General features: G+C 51.8%; 1 protein-coding gene across 1 annotated transcript in view; it reads right to left on the bottom strand.

Annotated features, from left to right (window-relative positions):
* The window catches only part of LOC146839499 (E3 ubiquitin-protein ligase TRIM39-like), a 182,531-nt gene that overhangs the window by 37,371 nt on the left and 126,852 nt on the right, over positions 1–18,308 (bottom strand). The window lies entirely within an intron of this gene.

Here is an 18,308-nt window from a genome sequence, read left to right as displayed (position 1 = left end):
TCTGGGAATGAGCAGTTTTCCTCCGATCAGACTGTTGCTTTGGTAGGATCTTCTTGGGCCTGCACAATCTACACCTTCATGCGTGGAGATTAAGCAGTGTGAAGCATCCTGTATAATAAACCCAGCACTCAGGAATGCTATTTTAAGAAGTTTATTCCAAGAAAATTATTCCCATCCATCAACAAGCAGACAGTCAAGTAACTGAATCAGATCAGAGCCTTTTCATGCATAGAACTCAATGACATCAGTAAGATTCTATTTTAACTTAGCATGAGGCCTTAGAAAGATAAACATCACAATAACAATATAGGTGAAATGCCACACATCTCCCTTCCTTGAAAGTGAAACTAAGTATGAAAACATGAAACAAAGATGTTAACTTAAACATAATCTGAAAGATAACTAGGTCTCTTTGTTGACCTGGAAGAGCTTCTAAGACAATTAGAATCATTGACCTCATCAGTCTTAGTGTGAGAGAAAGTATAATTTCCATTAGATAAATCCACATTTTTGTCATGTTTTAAATTATCTCTAACCACAACTACTCTATTTAAGTTCCAAATGCGATGGTCTTGTGTTTGAATAGCTTTATTAAAAATTGTGATCACCTTGATGGGTTTCATGAATTTAGACAAAGAGCTTCCTAACATACCAGGTCGCTTAATCATGACCCCTACTTTCACTTCAGTTTTCTTTACAAAATTCTTAGCATCAAAATAGGATTTCCTTTGTTTAGCCTTTTCTTCTTCAATTCTTTGAATATCCTTACTATCACACACACTTTCCTTTCCCTTCAACAATTCATACTTATTATATCAATTGTCAGGTTCCTCCGTTCCGATGTCCCCGGGGCTGTGTTGATGCTCTAGGGGGGCCCACCTCTGGATGACCCCAAGTCCGGCGTGTGTGAGTACACGGACTTTTGGGGTGATCGAGCGGGGGAAGGAAAGGATGGGGACGGCAGGGAGGGAGATCTGAAAAGCAAAGAACACAAGACACCTATGAGACCCTGGTCTGAGTAAACTGAAACACTTGCGTTATCTTAACATCAGCGTTTAGCCAACCTAAATGCCCCCTCACCTGTAAAGTAAAAGAAGGTACGTCATAGACATATATGGGAGAGCAAGAGGCAGTGACCAGTGGACTCAGGCAACTAGTACAAATACAAAAGGGAGAACAGAGGTATAAAGCATCGCCTTAGCGCCAGCACAGGGAACAGGACATTTCTGCAGAACCTTATGTTACATGTACCCACTTGCGTAACCTTTTTATGTTCTAAGCCACTGGAGGTATCACCACCCTGTCTGGACGCTCTCTCGTATGTCTGCATAGAAATAGAAAAGAAACAATGATGAGGACTGGCGGTGGGGGCTTGTCTGATCGCCCGACTCACTATGCCAGCAATTCTCTAAGCACCACCGTACTCCCCTCATTCGTTACAGCACTCTTGAGGGCGTACGATTTGTGATTCACACAATACTAGGTTCCCACAGGCTGCATCTAGTACCCATAGGAATATAGTTCCTTCGGTTCTCCCACACTCCACGAACTGGCTTGTTCGTATGCGAGTATTCACGGTACGTGGACTTTGGTCAAAAGGTTGTCCCCGCTCCTCTGCATGAGACCAGCCGGTCTCTCCAACAGAGGGGCTATTCAAAAGCAAAATGTTCCGGGCGCTTCTCCTCAACGAATGAGAGTACTTCGTCTCTCGGTTTAGCTCACTGCAGAGCTGAGAGAATATTTCGGTCACAGACACGCCTACCTCGGGGTTTGTGAATCTGGCGTTCCGCTCCTCCTCTCTCGCTCGGGCTGGCTCCGTGTCTCGTCGCCGATCCTCCGCGCTTCCTGGTCGCTTCCGGATATAAGAATTATCGGCTCCGACGGTCTCGACCTTTCCCCTCTTACGTCCTCGACGGGCGTGACGCGAGTCACGTGCTGCGTCTCTCGCAACGCCCGACGGGAGGTGTAGTCTGTTAGGGAAACGTACTCGGCCCTTAGAAAGTCCTGGCCGGCGGTGCGCTGTTCCGTGGGTCCTGACAGCACATCCCCCTTCCGAGGATCACCGACGGCCGGCAGGTTTGTTAGGGTGCAACCTATGGAAGTGAGCTACGAGTCGGGGCGCGTGGACCGCCTCCGCGGGTTCCCATGAATCGTCCTCTGGCCCATACCCTTTCCAGGAGACCAAGTACTGCACCCTACCCCGTACCAGTTTGGCATCTAAGATGGCCTTGACCTCATATTCCTGATCCTGTTGGACTAGCACCGGAGCTGGCCTCCTGTTGGGTGGCGTTTTGGCAGGTTTCAGAAGGGAAACGTGAAAAACTGGATGGATGCGAATATGTGCAGGTAGTCGCACCTTCACCGCCACAGGGTTTACATGCTTCATGACCTGATAAGGTCCGATGAATCTAGGGTTGAATACGCTATGCCTTTTAAACCGGATGTTTCTGGTTGCCAGCCATACCCAATCACCCTTGTTGTATACGGGACCTGGTCTCCGATGTTTGTCTGCTTGTCCTTTGTATTGGACCTTTGCTTTCAGCAAATTCGCTCTCACCTGTGCAAGGGTCTTTCGCATTAACACTAGCCTTTCGCGCAATTCGGGGCGTCGTGTTTCGGTGTTTGGCATGAGTAATGGGGTGAATCTGGGATGGAACCCATAGGTACTGAAGAACGGGGTGTGTTTGGTGGACGAGTGTGTGGCACTATTGTAGGCGATTTCAGCAGACCACAACCACTCCACCCACGCCTCCGTGGCCTGGTTTACGTAGCACCTCAGGTATTGCTTCAAAGACTGGTTCAGCCTCTCGGTTTGGCCATCCGTCTGGGGATGGAAGCTTGTTGACAGGGAAGAGGTAACTTGGAGTTTGGAACACCATGTTCTCCAGAAGCCAGAGGTAAATTGGGCTCCCCTATCAGACACGATGACTAGCGGAAGTCCATGAAGGCGGACCACATGGGTAAGCAGGAGTACGGCCAACTGTCCCGCGGTGGGAGCCTGTCTACAGGCTATGAAGTGGCCCATTTTCGTGTAGTAGTCTATCACCACCATGATGGCTGTCATTCCTTGATCCCGGGGGAGTCCCACGATGAAATCCACGGATATTCGTTCCCAGGGTCGTTGTTGAGTGGGCATCGGTTGTAACAATCCTGGAGGGGCTCTATGATCCGATTTCATCTGAGCACAAGTGGAACATTCTTGTACCCATTTCCGGATGTCTGGACGAATGGAGGGCCACCAAAAGTGCCTTAACATTCTTTCCAAGGTCTTTTGTTGTCCGGTATGACCCGCACATGGAAGGGCGTGGCACCACCCAAACGCCGTGGTCCTTAACGTCTTGGAGGGGACGAGTACCTGTCGTCCTTTCATGGGGAGGCCTTGATGTATCCTCCACTCCGGGTGAAATCTTAGCCAGGTTCTCCATTTCACTGTTCTGATTCCGCGTCGAACGCTGTCTAAGAAGTCGTCTGTGGCCACGATCCCCACCACACGGCTGGGTTCTATTATCGTGGTTTCCGGACTCATCTCTTTGTGCGGAGGGGTCTCCTGTCTCGTGAGGGCGTCTGCTTTCCGGTTATTCACTCCTGGGCGAAAGGTCACGATAAAGTTGAATTCTGCGAAAAACAACGTCCATCGGAGTTGTCGCGGGGTCAGGTGTCGAGCTGCTCTTAAAAACTGGAGGTTGCGGTGATCGGTATATACTGTGATCTGATGCGACGCCCCCATTAGCCAATGCCTCCACTCCATAAAGGCGTCTTTGATCGCCAAAAGCTCCTTTTCAGCGATAGTATAATTTTGTTCCGCTGGGTTCAGTTTGCGGGACATGAAGGCTATGGGGTGGAGATAACCAGTTGTTTCGTGTCGCTGCGACAGCACCGCTCCCACGGCTATTTCTGAAGCATCTGCTTCGACAAAAAAGGGCAAATCAGGTTTCGCATGCACTAGAACCGGAGCAGACGTGAATGCTTCCTTTAGGCGATCGAATGCCTCTTGGGTTTCCGATGTCCAGATGAATGGAACCTTCACTCTGGTCAATCTGGTGAGGGGTGCAACGGTATCGGAGAAGTTCTGGATGAATCTCCGATAGAAGTTCGCAAACCCCAGTAGACTTTGAATGTCTTTCACCGTGTGGGGACGGGGCCATTCAACAACCGCCTTCACCTTCCTCTCAGCCATGATTTGACCCGAGGGGGTAAGCATCACCCCGAGGAACTCCACAGTGGTAACGTGAAACTCACATTTTGTGAGTTTACAGAACAACAGGTTTTGTTGTAACGCCTGCAACACCTGTCGCACATGGGAGATGTGTTCTTCTTCCGTAATGGAGTACACGAGAATGTCGTCGATATAAACGACTGCGAACACATCCAGGAATTCTCGCAACACCTCATTGAGAAAAAATTGAAAAGCGGCAGGCGCGTTACAGAGCCCAAAGGGCATCACCAAATATTCAAAGAGTCCGTACCGCGTCTTGAATGCCGTCTTCCATTCATCCCCTTCGCGCATTCGTACGAGGTGATACGCTCCTCGTAGGTCCAGTTTTGTATAAATGTTCGCAGCTCTCACCTGCTCTAGGAGCACGGGAATCAACGGCAGGGGATAGCGATTTTTTACCGTGATAGCGTTTAATGCGCGAAAGTCAATGCAGCACCTCAATTCCCCGTTGGCTTTTGGAATAAAAAACAGTGGAGAGGCTGCAGGTGACCGTGAAGGACGAATAAACCCTAATCCCAGATACTTGTCTAAGTACGTGCGTAGGTGCTGATTTTCTGGTATGGTCAGAGCGTAGATCCTCCCACAGGGTATCACAGCTCCAGGGATCAAATCGATGCGACAATCGAATTCTCGATGTGGAGGGAGCTCTTCCGCCTTCTTATCGCTAAATACCTCCTTGAAGGAGAGGTACCAGTCTGGTAACGCCACTTCTTTTTCCGCAGCAGTAGCTACCCCATGCCAGGTGGCAAGCGCTGTCGCTGGTTGGACGTGATCCAAGTTGCAATGCGTCTGGAAATATGCCGACCGTAACTGTAATGTCTTAGTAGCCCAGTGAATGATGGGTTCATGTTTTTGCAACCACGGGAGTCCCAGTATGATTCCGTAGTGAGGGGCTTGGATGATATTAAACGAAGCCCATTCCCGATGGTACCCTTCATACGTAATTTCGTACTCCGGAGTGTGGTGTTGTATGGGGCCTGACTCCAGCTCCTTGCCATCCACTGCGTAAACCTTTTCTGGGGAGGTTTTGAGGAGAAGTTGTACTCCTAGTCGTGCTGCCTCCCTTTTGTCCATGAAACATCCAGTAGCACCGGAATCCACCATGGCTCGGACAGGGTGTTGCACCTGATTGATGTCTATGTGCAGCGTGATGAAAAAATGTTCTTTTTCCCGGAAGAGTGAATAATCCACCGAAGGGATGGTATTTGTACCTGAGAACTTCCCTTCTCTGGTTCTCAGGTGCGGCAGTTTTCCTCCCCCTTGTCAGTTGCTACCGTTGCCATCTGCCCGACACGATTCCGACCATATGCAGGTTTCACAGGGCATTCCCGTATGTAATGGCCTTTCTTGCCGCAATACAAACATAAACCTTGTTTGCGCCGATGTTCTCTTTCGCTCAGGGTTAAAGACGCCCTTACAGTTCCTATTTCCATAGGTTCCGGTTTGGCGAAGGTTTTCTCTGGGGGCCCTGTTCGCTCGCTCCATGGGTTTGTCCTCTCTTTTCGTGAATGCTCACCTTTACGTTCTCTCAACCGATGGTCCAACCTGAGGGTCAATTCGATGAGGGCAGCACACGTACTTGGTTGAGGCTCTATTTGGGCCAAGACGTCCTTCATTTCGTCGGTAAGGCCGTGGTAGAATACGACCAATTGTTTGGCTTCTGGCCAATCGGTTTCAGCTATCAATCGTCGGAAGTTGTTGAGGTAGCTTACCAAGTCCAACGATCCTTGTCGCAACTCCAGGAGATCCTTATCCGCAGAGAACGTTTCGGCCCTTCGATCAAAGGTTTTTTCGAATGCAGTTCTGAACGTATCCCAATCATATAGTAGAGGGTCGTCATTTCTCACGATCGGGACTGCCCACTGGGCGGCTTCTCCCCCTAGATACGATATTAGAAACGCGACTCGGGCTTGGTTAGTCGCGAACATCTTGGGCTTGCAGGTGAAATGAAGCAATACCTGGGTCATAAAAACCTGGACCTTTTTTCTATCCCCGTGGAACCTCTCTGGGGGGGCCAAGGGGACCGAGACCGGGACTTCCACCACCACGGATGTAGGCGTGGAGGGACCACCCACACTAAACGGGTTACGCTGCATGGAATCTACGCGGGAATGCAAAGACGCGGTTTCTTGCCTTGAAGCTGCTAGCTCCGTCTGCATCAGGGCTAGGGCTGCCATGACGTCGTCTAAGGTAGTCATTGTAGCCGTCAACACAACCGGGAGGATAAGAGAATTCTTGGGCCGATAATTCTGTCAGGTTCCTCCGTTCCGATGTCCCCGGGGCTGTGTTGATGCTCTAGGGGGGCCCACCTCTGGATGACCCCAAGTCCGGCGTGTGTGAGTACACAGACTTTTGGGGTGATCGAGCGGGGGAAGGAAAGGATGGGGACGGCAGGGAGGGAGATCTGAAAAGCAAAGAACACAAGACACCTATGAGACCCTGGTCTGAGTAAACTGAAACACTTGCGTTATCTTAACATCAGCGTTTAGCCAACCTAAATGCCCCCTCACCTGTAAAGTAAAAGAAGGTACGTCATAGACATATATGGGAGAGCAAGAGGCAGTGACCAGTGGACTCCGGCAACTAGTACAAATACAAAAGGGAGAACAGAGGTATAAAGCATCGCCTTAGCGCCAGCACAGGGAACAGGACATTTCTGCAGAACCTTATGTTACATGTACCCACTTGCGTAACCTTTTTATGTTCTAAGCCACTGGAGGTATCACCACCCTGTCTGGACGCTCTCTCGTATGTCTGCATAGAAATAGAAAAGAAACAATGATGAGGACTGGCGGTGGGGGCTTGTCTGATCGCCCGACTCACTATGCCAGCAATTCTCTAAGCACCACCGTACTCCCCTCATTCGTTACAGCACTCTTGAGGGCGTACGATTTGTGATTCACACAATACTAGGTTCCCACAGGCTGCATCTAGTACCCATAGGAATATAGTTCCTTCGGTTCTCCCACACTCCACGAACTGGCTTGTTCGTATGCGAGTATTCACGGTACGTGGACTTTGGTCAAAAGGTTGTCCCCGCTCCTCTGCATGAGACCAGCCGGTCTCTCCAACAGAGGGGCTATTCAAAAGCAAAATGTTCCGGGCGCTTCTCCTCAACGAATGAGAGTACTTCGTCTCTCGGTTTAGCTCACTGCAGAGCCGAGAGAATATTTCGGTCACAGACACGCCTACCTCGGGGTTTGTGAATCTGGCGTTCCGCTTCCTCCTCTCTCGCTCGGGCTGGCTCCGTGTCTCGTCGCCGATCCTCCGCGCTTCCTGGTCGCTTCCGGATATAAGAATTATCGGCTCCGACGGTCTCGACCTTTCCCCTCTTACGTCCTCGACGGGCGTGACGCGAGTCACGTGCTGCGTCTCTCGCAACGCCCGACGGGAGGTGTAGTCTGTTAGGGAAACGTACTCGGCCCTTAGAAAGTCCTGGCCGGCGGTGCGCTGTTCCGTGGGTCCTGACATCAATAAGGTTCCACACAAGTATTGTGTACCCTACCACGAAACAACAAAAAGGGAGTTTTCCCAGTCGTTGCATGTGGAGTCAACCTGTACTCTTCTATTTACAACATGACTTCTTTTTTCCAGTCTAGACCCACACTTTTGGCTAATGCAATGGTTTCTTTAATAACTTTGTTGAATCTCTCAACCATACCGTTTGCCTCGGGATGGTAAAGAGAAGAATTTTTATGGACAATCCCTCTAGAAGATAAGAATTGTTCCATTTCCTTAGAAATAAGTTGGACACCATTGTCAGATAAAATTGAAATTGGTAATCCTTCCCTAGAAAATAAATTCTTCAAACATTGAATTACACTACAAGAATTAACCGCCGATAAAAAGAAAACTTCAGGCCACCTTGAATACATGTCAATGACTACTAACAAAAACATTTGTGATTCCTTTCCATGTATAGGACCAACTATATCAAGAGCAATGTCTTGCCAAGGCCCATTAGGTCGCCTTCTTAAAACCATTGGTTGTACATGAGTGCACTTAGATTTATCACTGATAGCACAAGGAATACAATCTCTTATAATTCTCTCCACCATTTTGTCCATTCCAGGCCACCAATATGACAAAGTCTTTCTTTACTCTTAGACAAACCTGAGTGAGAAACATGCACCAAATCAATCAACTCCTTTCTAAGACTAATGGGTGGAAGCAATCTTGTCCCACGAAATAGCAAACCATTGTCCACTGATAATTCATACCATACAATCCAAAATGATCTCGTAGTTACTGAACCCTCTTGCTACTATTCCACCCTTTTTTAACTAAAGACCTCACTTCACACAGGGTTGCATCATTGCCTAATTTTTCAGACCATCTTTTTTCTGAAATGATATCATGATCTACAACACAAACCAATTCATCATCATTATCCGAAATATCTTCCTGCATTTTATCACTTGAGACTAAACGTGAAAGCACATCCGCAACTCCATTCTCAATTCCAGGAATATATTTAATCCCAAAACTATACTCTTGTAAACCAATAATCCATTTGGTTATCCTGCCAGAAACAAGATCTAAACCTTTCTTGCTAAAAATTTCAATCAAAGGTTTGTGATCCGTGTGTATATCAAAATCCAAACCCCAAAGATATTTTTTAAGTTTCTTTATTGCTCAAAACACTGCCAAAGCCTCCCTCTCTACAACAGAGTATCGTGTTTCAGGATCTCTTAGGCTCCTTGACAAAAACATAATGGTTTGTATACCACTTGAACTACTTTGTTTTAACACAGCTCCCAACCCTTTTTCACTCGTATGAGTAACCAAGATGGATTTGTTTGCTGGATTATAACTCTTTAATGAAGGAGCTTGACTCAGTTTCTCTTTGATAGCAACAAATTCTTCTTCGCCAAGATCAGACCACAAAAATTCCTCACCTTTGCATAGTAATTGCCTCTTATTGACAGTAGCATTAGCAAAACCCATCACAAACTTGGCATAATATTCAATCATTCCTAAAAATTTCATTAATTCAGTTTTTTTTTTAGGGGAACTAATTTTTGTGAATATATCAATTAAATCAGCGTTAGGTTTTACACTGTTGGAAACGGGTAGCGTGGTGCAGAGCGGGCGGGCCAAACTCCGGAGGAAATGTGCAAAGCATCCACACAGTACACACAGGCAACACACAAGGCACACTACAAAAAGAGACACTACACCAGTTTAGGTAAAAATAACTTTTGTATTGTTAAAACCACAAGGTGTCAGGTAATCTCTACACTGCGCCAACTGGCGCTCGGTTCAAATTTACAGGGGGGAATTATGTACAGGGCAGGGCCAATCGGGCCCCAGCCGGAATCATTGCGATTTAGAAGATAGTAAAAATAAGTCCATCAGCTGCAACCCTGCAAGAAAAGCATCATAGCACAACATCAGCAATAGTCCGGGACCCCTGGAATAAAAACATCATGGCATTCCCTTATGCATCACCCATATGATTGACTCCTGAGCCTGAGGCAGAAATTAAGGTAGGCAGTTCATTGACTCATCAAAACCTGGCATCTAAACGCAGTGCTGCACATAGCAAATTACTAGCGCTTCACATAGAGCCCTCTAACATAGCGCTGCACATAGCCAGGCAATAGCGCTTTAAAACATGGCATTTAACATAGCGCTGCACGTAGCAATGCATTAGCGCTCAGAACAGGGCATAGAAACCTAGCGCTGCACGTAGCAATGCATTAGCGCTTCAAACCATAGCCTTTTAACATAGCGCTGCACATAGCAAGGCAATCGCGCTCTAAAACATGCATTTACCATAGCGCTGCACATAGCAAGGCAATAGCGCTCAGAGCATGGCATTTAGAGCTAGCGCTGCACATAGCAATACATTAGCGCTTTCAATAGGGCGTTTCAACATATGTAACGTCATTACCCTCAAGCCCAACCCTGTGGACACAAACATTAGGCAGAGTTCCTGCGGCAGAACACTAACCGCAGAAGTCCCTGAGGCAAAATACCAGCACTGTGGCCCTAGGGAAAAGAACCCCTTCGCATCCTAAACACGGGGATAGGGTCCTTAGGCCTCAGTATAACCCCATCGGCAGGGACATCAATCATGGGCACCACATTCCGATGAATAACGGCACTCCCCAGCGAGTTGTTGGTCCCTGACAGTACAGTCACGGGGGAGGCCACCCTTTCAAGACAACACTGGGGCGGTGTAGGCCCCCATCCGGGCCCGAGGCTCAAAGATGCCTTGAGCGATGCAGTGACCCGCCACTGCGGCGTCGCTGAGTAGCCCCTGGGGCCCTTTGGCCCTGTCCGTGGGGGAGCCTCACGGGGCTCCTGAGCAATGAGGTCGGCTCGTTGCAGCTGCCCACTGCCAGTCGGGGCAGCTGAGGAATCTGGGCCGGCAGACACTCCCGGTGTCTTCGGGGGAGGCCCCACGGGGGCGGACACCGACACTGTGCCCGGCTACTCCCCCCTCCTCCTTTGACGGGCCCCCACTCACCGGGGATCTTGAGGGTGTCCTCCGCTTCTGCTGGCTTCACCCGGGCCCCCTCCTGGGACCCGGGACTTCGAGGCCGACTCCGCGAGGCTGCAGACGTCTCTGGTGGCGGCTTCTCCGTCCTCCACCCGGGCAGCACTCCCTGTCACTCTTTTGGCAGGGGGGCATGCACCGAGGTGTGCCTCGACTGTCCCCTGCTCTTTCCGGACCTCTTCTGCAAACGCGGGGCTCTCTTCAGTGCAGGAGAGCCCCGTCGGCTGCCGCAGCCTCGCCGGACTTCAAGGCAGCCTCCGCAAGGCTGCAGACATCACCGCCCCCTTGCTGATGCACCAGCGCGGGGTAGGCTCCCGCCTGGCTTCTTCCCGGTCAGGGGAGGCAGGTCCCGCCTTCTGACTTCAGTTTCCGGGTCGCCGCAGGCAGCGCAGCGGCCCTCAGCAGCACCCCAGGTACGCAGCGGTGATTGTCGTCAGTTTCCTCTTACGGGGGCAATACGGGGTAGGCTCCCGATATATCTTTCAACGCCCAGCTCTCTCTGGCCACACGCTCCTCACCTCCTTTGGGCCACGAGGTATAGCGCTCTGCAGGCGCTAGGCGGTCCCACCAGCTTTAGGGGCAGTGCACAGTCTCTTCCAAGATAGCGCTCACCAAATCTAGCGCTCTCCTTCCAGGGGCAGCTAGGATATAGCGCTCTCCTTCCAGGGGCAGCTTGTAAATAGCGCTCTCCTTCCCGGGGCAGCTTGTAAATAGCGCTCTCTGGGTCCTGCCCCTTGATTGAGGGTTTCTTGAGGGGGGGAAGTTGCGTTGGTGGCTGCAGGCGGACTAAGTAGTCTCTGCCTGTCGTCCCTGGGTTTTCCTCTCGCCGGGCCAGATCAGTGGGCAGTTCAGGATCCCTCACTCACTTGAAAGGCAGCACCTAAGCCCTGTCACTTTCAGAGGCATAGGTCCCTGACTAACCCTACCGCCCAAAACTCCTGTGGAGGCTTTTCCAGGTCTGAGTTGCCACAACTATAGCTTTCCCTCGCCCTGGGGACAGTAGAGGGGGGGGGTAGGTAGGCTCAGGGCCCAGCACACAGGCCTATGTGGCGGTAACCCCTGGCAGCAGGTCCCCTCTCTCCCTGGTCCTCCCTCTGACTGACTGCATGGCAACCCAGCTCCGCCCTTTATACGCCCTCACCCCACCTTCCAGACAGTGCCAGAAGCTTCTAGAAGCGTCTGGGGAAACTGGCTCTAACTGGCCTAGGGGAGGGGTAGAGCACCCTGGGTGCCAGGCTTCCCTCCAAAAGCTGGGGCTGCTGGGAAATAACTACTAGACTGTCAACCTAGCTCAGTCAAACGGCGCAACCACACAGCTTTGGCATCCATTTTAAATTACATTTTTAAAATGGGGAAACTCAGTCTGCACACATTCAATCTTTGCATTTAAACATGTGGTTTCCTAGAAAAGCGAAACATTTCTGGGAAAAGGGCCAAGTCCAACACAACCCCCTTCCAGCCAAAAGCCAGGGTAGACCGATCAATGCCTTGATGGGCTTCCCTGCTTAGGGCGAGAAAAGGTGGACGCAGGCCCGCAACTGCAGGAGCACCTGCAGGTTCTCCTCCACTCTGGAACCCGAAGGTTCCGTCTCTCAAACCTTCCTCGACCGACTGAGCCACCACCCGGGGGTTCCCTAGCTGGTTGTGGCCAGGACTGGCCCCTAGGCCACCCAGATGTCTCTGGCCCTTGCGGTCTCACAGAGTGGGGGGCAGTAACCCCTGGCCCGTAGTACCCGTTGACCACTCTCCTCCTCCTCCTTGCAGTTCCAAACTGCCACTGGTCCTCCCACCTGGGGTCCGCATCCTCAGGCTGACCAGCCATCAGGGGCGAGGCTCTCCTCCCCCTACCTTTCCTTCTGGGGTTCCTCACCCTACTCCCATGCGAGGCACCCTCAGACCACCACTCTCTCCCCAGTCCAGGGCCTTGACCCTGCAACTGGTTCCCCGGCCTAGGGTCTAAACCCTTAGGCTGCACCGGTGCCAGGGGCGAGTCCTCCCTCCCCCTGCACCCCCTCCCAGAGTTCCGCACCCTCCCAACGGGAGTAGCACCCCTGGAAGACAATTCTGGGGGGACACTGCTAACAGATGTCCCACCCGCCACGTCAGGCAGTACCCATCCCTGGCCTCCCAACCCAGGATCTAAGCCCTGTGGCTGAGCCGGTGCCCGAGGTGAGACCTTCCACCCTCTGCACCCCCTTCCAGAGTTCCGCACCCTCCCACCTGGAGAAGTACCCCTGGAAGTCAATTCCGGGGGGACACTGTTAACAGATGTCCCACCCGCCAGGTCAGGCAACCTCTGAACCTGGCATCCCAGCCCAGGATCTAAACCCTACAACTGGGCCAACCCCAGGACCTCAGGAGCTCTGATTACAGATGCCCCGGGTCCTCCTGACACTAGGGGCTCCCCCTCACCGGGCGGCACATCAGGAGAGCCTAGGCTCCCAACCTGGGGCTCCCTTATGGAACTCTCCAGGCCCTGAGACTGCGGTTGGGGCACCTCGGGACACCTCCCAGTCTCACTCCTTCCTATGGATAGGTCGTGAGGCCCTACAACCCTCTCTCTTCCCGGGGACCTAGCTGGGCTATTCGCCACCTCTCCCACCTCGCTGGGTTGGAAGATCCCTGCACCACCCCCTTCAGGGTCACTCCCCAATGCCTTCTCAGACACCCTGGCCCTCACCCAGAGGTCTGCCTCCCGTGCAAGCTCCCTGGGGTCGGAGAACCCGCACTGTAACAGGTGGTGACGCAACCTGGGGGAACAATTTCTGAGCATGTGCTCCCGGATGACTACCTGGCACAGCCCTTCCCACTCATTCACTGCACTCCTCACCACCCAATCCTCCAATGCCGTCCCACACACCTCCGCAAACTGCCCCCAGGACTGGTGGGACAGTTTCCCCCTGCCCCTGAACTCTAACCTGTCCCCCTCTTCCTGGGAATCAGGCACCGTCTCCCGGGCTCTGGGAGTGGGACACCCTACATTGGATCCACTCTCGCTGCCACCACTGGATCCCACCCTCACTGGTGAATCCAGACCACAAAAACCACTCTCAGGGGACAACCTCCCCTCCCGAGCTGGTCTCTCCCTGGCAAAGGCCCTCTCTGCCTCCGCCATCCTCTCCTGCGCTAGGACCTTCTCCGTCTCTAGCCTCTTCTCCTCCACCCTCAGCCGCGCTAGCTCCACCTTGAGCCTTTCCAGCGCCAGCTCATGCTCCCTTCCTTCCTTCCTGTCTACCCACTCTTCTGGGGACAGGGAAAGGGACGGGGCCGTGCCCCCGGGACTGGACCCAGCGCGGGACTCCCTAACTCTGGTGTCCTCCCTCGCTACTGGCGTCTCCCCCCGGTCATCTTCCTCCTCCTCGTCAGTGTCACCCCCCTCCTGGGTTATGGACTGGGCCCCCTCACTCTCTGAGTCCTCCCTACACTGGAGGTCCTCCTCCGGGTCTCCCCTAAATCCACCCTTTAAATATGCGGAGGGGTAATCTGACAGGTCCCCACCAATCTCCAAGGGTTCCCCCCTCTTGAGGGCCTCATAGAGAAATAACTTCCTGCGTGTGTTGCCTACTGGGGGTATCCCTCTCTCCCTGCAGAAATCCACTACTTCCTGCTCCGTGTATTCCATAAGATCATCCTCGTTGTAGGTTAACCCCATCCTGGCACGGTCCACCCGGGACACACCACCCACAGTGCAACAAGGGGACACAATTTAAAATACACTTCCAGGAGGAAATCACAATCAGGAAAATCAATAATTCCCCAAAACCTGAGACTACTTTAAACGCTCAGTTTGCAGTGCAACCCGCGGTCGCTGCGGTACTGCGCAAACACAAGTCCTATTCCACCGCTGAACACCAATGTTGGAAACGGGTAGCTTGGTGCAGAGCGGGCGGGCCAAACTCCGGAGGAAATGTGCAAAGCATCCACGCAGTACACACAGGCAACACACAAGGCACACTACAAAAAGAGACACTACACCAGTTTAGGTAAAAATAACTTTTGTATTGTTAAAACCACAAGGTGTCAGGTAATCTCTACACTGCGCCAACTGGCGCTCGGTTCAAATTTACAGGGGGGAATTATGTACAGGGCAGGGCCAATCGGGCCCCTGCCGGAATCATTGCGATTTAGAAGATAGTAAAAATAAGTCCATCAGCTGCAACCCTGCAAGAAAAGCATCATGGCACAACATCAGCAATAGTCCGGGACCCCTGGAATAAAAACATCATGGCATTCCCTTATGCATCACCCATATGATTGACTCCTGAGCCTGAGGCAGAAATTAAGGTAGGCAGTTCATTGACTCATCAAAACCTGGCATCTAAACGCAGCGCTGCACATAGCAAATTACTAGCGCTTCACATAGAGCCCTCTAACATAGCGCTGCACATAGCCAGGCAATAGCGCTTTAAAACATGGCATTTAACATAGCGCTGCACGTAGCAATGCATTAGCGCTCAGAATAGGGCATAGAAACCTAGCGCTGCACGTAGCAATGCATTAGCGCTTCAAACCATAGCCTTTTAACATAGCGCTGCACATAGCAAGGCAATCGCGCTCTAAAACATGCATTTACCATATCTCTGCACATAGCAAGGCAATAGCGCTCAGAGCATGGCATTTAGACCTAGCGCTGCACATAGCAATACATTAGCGCTTTCAATAGGGCGTTTCAACATATGTAACGTCATTACCCTCGAGCCCAACCCTGTGGACACAAAAATTAGGCAGAGTTCCTGCGGCAGAACACTAACCGCAGAAGTCCCTGAGGCAAAATACCAACGCTATGGCCCTAGGGAAAAGAACCCCTTCGCATCCTAAACACGGGGATAGGGTCCTTAGGCCTCAGTATAACCCCATCGGCAGGGACATCAATCATGGGCACCACATTCCGATGAATAACGGCACTCCCCAGCGAGTTGTTGGTCCCTGACAGTACTGTCATGGGGGAGGCCCCCCTTTCAAGACAACACTGGGGCGGTGTAGGCCCCCATCCGGGCCCGAGGCTCAAAGATGCCTTGAGCGATGCAGCGACCCGCCACTGCGGCGTCGCTGAGTAGCCCCTGGGGCCCTTTGGCCCTGTCCGTGGGGGAGCCTCACGGGGCTCCTGAGCAATGAGGTCGGCTCGTTGCAGCTGCCCACTGCCAGTCGGGGCAGCTGAGGAATCTGGGCCGGCAGACACTCCCGGTGTCTTCGGGGGAGGCCCCACGGGGGCGGACACCGACACTGTGCCCCACTTCTCCCCCCCCTCCTCCTTTGACGGGCCCCCACTCACCGGGGATCTTGAGGGTGTCCTCCGCTTCTGCTGGCTTCACCCGGGCCCCCTCCTGGGACCCGGGACTTCGAGACCGACTCCGTGAGGCTGCAGACGTCTCTGGTGGCGGCTTCTCCGTCCTCCACCCGGGCAGCATTCTCCGTCACTCTTTTGGCAGGGGGGCAGGCACCGAGGTGTGACTCGACTGTCCCCTGCTCTTTCCGGACCTCTTCTGCAAACGCGGGGCTCTCTTCAGTGCAGGAGAGCCCCATCGGAAGCCGCAGCCTCTCCGGACTTCAAGGCAGCCTCCGCAAGGCTGCAGACATCACCGCCCCCTTGCTGATGCACCAGCGCGGGGTAGGCTCTCACCTGGCTTCTTCCCGGTCAGGGGAGGCAGGTCCCGCCTTCTGACTTCAGTTTCCGGGTCGCCGCAGGCAGCGCGGCGGCCCTCAGCAGCACCTCGGGTCGCGGCGGTGATTGTCGTCAGTTTCCTCTTACGGGGGCAATACGGGGTAGGCTCCCGATATATCTTTCACCGCCCAGCTCTCCCTGGCCACACGCTCCTCACCTCCTTTGGGCCACGAGGTATAGCGCTTTGCAGGCGCTAGGCGGTCCCACCAGATTTAGGGGCAGTGCACAGTCACTTCCAAGATAGCGCTCACCAAATCTAGCGCTCTCCTTCCAGGGGCAGATAGGATATAGCGCTCTCCTTCCAGGGGCAGCTTGTAAATAGCGCTCTCCTTCCCGGGGCAGCTTGTAAATAGCGCTCTCTGGGTCCTGCCCCTTGATTGAGGGTTTCTTGAGGGGGGGAAGTTGCGTTGGTGGCTGCAGGCGGACTAAGTAGTCTCTGCCTGTCGTCCCTGGGTTTTCCTCTCGCCGGGCCAGATCAGTGGGCAGTTCAGGATCCCTCACTCACTTGAAAGGCAGCACCTAAGCCCTGTCACTTTCAGAGGCATAGGTCCCTGACTAACCCTACCGCCCAAAACTCCTGCGGAGGCTTTTCCAGGTCTGAGTTGCCACAACTATAGCTTTCCCTCGCCCTGGGGACAGTAGAGGGGGGGGTAGGTAGGCTCAGGGCCCAGCACACAGGCCTATGTGGCGGTAACCCCTGGCAGCAGGTCCCCTCTCTCCCTGGTCCTCCCTCTGACTGACTGCATGGCAACCCAGCTCCGCCCTTTATACGCCCCTCACCCCACCTTCCAGACAGTGCCAGAAGCTTCTAGAAGCGTCTGGGGAAACTGGCTCTAACTGGCCTAGGGGGAGGGGTAGAGCACCCTGGGTGCCAGGCTTCCCTCCAAAAGCTGGGGCTGCTGGGAAATAACCACTAGACTGTCAACCTAGCTCAGTCAAACGGCGCTACCACACAGCTTTGGCATCAATTTTAAATTACATTTTTAAAATGGGGAAACTCAGTCTGCACACATTCAATCTTTGCATTTAAACATGTGGTTTCCTAGAAAAGCGAAAAATTTCTGGGAAAAGGGCCAAGTCCAACACAACCGAGCAATTAACAATGTTTTGTATATTTTCAAAACTGACAAAGACATGCGCCGTGTTTCAAGCGGACTTCTGATAACTGTAGATGTTCAAAAACACTGCAATCTTCCATAAGCTTTCATAAAATGGACCAGTCACAACAATATCATGTGCCTCTTTCTTTTGCTCGACAAAGTACACAATCTTCGTAGCTAGGCAGAGGCGTCTCTCCGCTTCACCAAACACCCATGAACAAAAAGCTCCAGAACAACCTCAGTAGCAAAAGACTCCCACAGCACAGTTGCAGCGCTCCTATGTTGAGCAACCCTCAATCTTCACTTTTCATGAAAGATGGCTTGCTACATATCACGCTCCAAATCTTTGTGCTTTGTAAGAGAAGTCTTTATATTTCAGGAGATTTATTCTTACACTTTAATCTTTATCTTCACTATGAAACAGAGGATTCCTCAAAAGTCACCGTTAATGTAAAGGTAACTTTGGCGATTAAAGTTCCTGTTGGAGAGAGATGGAAGTTTTATCTAGTGGCTGTTTCCACTCATGCTAAAGTAGCGCAGAGGATTAAGATGCCTGCTGCAAAGGACATGCTCTTGTGTGTTCGGGGGTTTTCAGGCAACAGTAAAAATGTAAAGGTAACATTGGCGATTAAGGTTCCTGCAGGACGGAAATGGAAGTTTTATCTTGTGGTTGTTTCCACTGCTGCTAAAGGATCACAGAGGATTAAGATGCCTGCTGCAAATAACATGTTTTTGTGTGTCTGTAGGTTTTCAGGCAATAATAAAAATGTAAAGGTAACTTTGTAAATTAATGTTCCTGCAGGAGACAGATCGGAGTTTTCTCCA

The sequence above is a fragment of the Triturus cristatus genome, chromosome 4_1 (genome assembly GCF_964204655.1).
Source record: "Triturus cristatus chromosome 4_1, aTriCri1.1, whole genome shotgun sequence".
Lineage (NCBI taxonomy): Eukaryota > Metazoa > Chordata > Amphibia > Caudata > Salamandridae > Triturus > Triturus cristatus.
The sequence above is the reverse complement of the archived record's forward strand: the minus strand, read 5'-3'. Positions and strand labels throughout refer to the sequence as shown.